Here is a 2,832-nt window from a genome sequence, read left to right on the forward strand (position 1 = left end):
ATCTAATTCCTTTGTTGATTGATAATTGGAGAGATTGCTAATTGGTTTGGAGTGCACTAAAGCTAGTCTTTCCTTGGAAGTTGGCTAGGACTTGTGGCTCAAGTCAATTCATCCACTTGACTTTCCTTTAATTAGTAAGGGTTAACTAAGTGGTAGCAATGAACAATTCTCATCACAATTGAGAAAGATAACTAGGATAGGACTTCTAGTTCTCACACCTTACCAAGAGCCTTTTATAGTTGTTAGTTTATTTCCATTGCCATTTACTTTTCATGCCTCTCATCCAAAACCCCAAAATAACTCATAACCAATAACAAGACACTTCATTGTAATTCCTAGGGAGAACGACCCGAGGTCCAATACTTCGGTTTATAAATTTTAGGGGTTTGTACTAGTGACAAACAAATTTTTGTATGAAAGGACTATTGTTGGTTTAGAAACTATATTGCAACGAGATTTCATTTGAAAATTCTAAACCACACAAACCAATCGTCACACACATTCAAGGACTATCCAAGAAAGTAACAAATTCCTGAAGTGCTTCTTCGATCAATACGGTTTCCGACAAAATCTGCATCACAATAACTAACTACACAAAACTCATCAGATTTGGGATACCAAATGCCAAAATCTACAGTACCATTGATGTATCTAATGATCTTTTTCACATCAGAAAGATGTGATTCTTTTGGATGAGATTGAAATCTAGAACACACACCCACACTATGAACAATATCCAATCTAGAGGATGTTAGATACATGAGTGATCCTATCATACCTCTATACCTTGTTTCATCCACATCTTTCCCTTTTTCATCCTTTTCAAGTTTTAAATTTGGATGCATAGGTATACTCATTGGTTTGGAATTTTCTAAACCAAATTTCTTAACTAACACTTTGGCATATTTACCTTGGTGCACAAAAACTCCACTAGGAGTTTGTTTGATTTGGAGTCCTAGGAAGAATGTGAGTTCTCCCATCATACTCATATCAAACTCACTAGTCATTAAATTTTCAAATTCATCACACAAGGCTTCATTAGCCGATCCAAACACAATATCATCCACATAAACTTGAACAAGTATAAAATTATCATTAGATTCTTTAATGAATAGAGTTGTATCCATAGTACCCCTTTGAAAATTATTTTCAAATAGAAAAGAATTAAGTCTTTCATAGCAAGCTCTTGGAGCTTGTCTCAAACCATAAAGTGCTTTAGAGAGTTTAAAAATATGGTTTGAAAATTTTTTATTTTCAAAACTGGGGGGTTATGCTACGTATACTTCTCTATCAATAAATCCATTCAAAAAGGCGCACTTAACATCCATTTGGAAAAGCTTAAATCCTTTGTGGGCTACATATACAAGCAATAATCTTGTTGCTTCCATTCTTGCAACTGGAGCAAATGACTCAACAAATGCAATGCCCTCCTCTTGATCATACCCTTGAGCTACTAATCTAACTTTATTTCTAACAACACTACCATCCTTGCTAAATTTATTTCTAAAGATCTATTTAGTACTCGTTACCTTCTTACCATTCGGATAAGGCACTAAAGTCCAAACCTTATTCTTCTCAAATTATACAAATTCTTCTTCCACTGTCTTTATCCAAGAGGGATCATCCAGGGCTTCCTTCACATTTTGGGATTCCACTTGTGATATGAGAGTAATATTATTGAGTTTGGCTCTTTTTCTGCTTGAGGATCTTGTGGTAACTTCATGGGATGGATCTCCAATAATAAATTCATGTGGATAGTTCTTCAAGAACTTTCATTCTCTAGGTTTTGGGGAAGTGATCTCAGGTTGGGCATTGTTGAATCCATATTTTACGATATATTTTGGTTTGATTTGAGTGGATTCCATCAGATAAACCCACATTTATTCACCTAAATAGCATGCTTTTGAGATTTCTTCATGAATTGTTCTTGAAAGTGAAAACATGCTCTTTTGTGCTTAATTTAGTCAATTTTTATTCACTTTAATCCCATTTGGTGTCTTGATATATTTGTTAAGTGATTTTCAGGTTTCCAAGGCAAGTATGGGTTGAAGTAGTGAGGAAAGAGCATAAGTCTACGTGTGCGTACGCACAAGTCAGGATTCAGCATGTGTGCTGACGCACACATCTGTGCGTCCGCACAGGTCCTTGCACGTGACCTCATTAATTACAACTCGCTAGCAGCGATTTTGGGCCCCCAAAACCCAATCCAACTCATTTTCTGAAGCTATTTAAGACCAAAGTGAAGAGGAATGAGAGGGCAATTAGGTGTAGTTTTTATGATATTTTCTCTTAGTTTCTAGAGAGAGAAGCTCCCCTCTCTCTAGAATTAGGGTTCTTTAGTTTAATTTCTTGTAATTTCTACTTTTAATTCTTGTTTTCATTCACTTTTCCTTGTCATTTATTGTTATTGCTTCGTGTTCTTCTTCATTCCTCTTGTTATTTACTTTATTTTGTCAATTTATGTTTTATGACACTCTTGTTACATTTTACTTTCAATTAATGCAAATTTATATTCCCATGTCATTTATTGCTTTCTTGGGTTGTCATTGTCATTTCCTTGCTTTGGTAGTTTTAGAATTTATTTTAATGTAATTTAATATTATTTTATTCTCATGCACACCAAGTATTTGATAAAATGCTTGGCTTAGTTTCTACTTAGTTTTTCTCCACTCTTGGCTTGAATTTGATGACTTTGGTGATCCTTGAGTCATTGATGTCTATTCTTGTTTGATATATTAGAGTAGTTAGTTGATTTGGTTTTCTTTGACTCTGTGTGACCCCTTAGTGTTGACATAGGACTTAGGGATAGAAATTAACTATGCCTATTTGACT

Source organism: Arachis ipaensis, chromosome B05, assembly GCF_000816755.2.
Source record: "Arachis ipaensis cultivar K30076 chromosome B05, Araip1.1, whole genome shotgun sequence".
In the NCBI taxonomy this organism is placed as follows: Eukaryota; Viridiplantae; Streptophyta; class Magnoliopsida; order Fabales; family Fabaceae; genus Arachis; species Arachis ipaensis.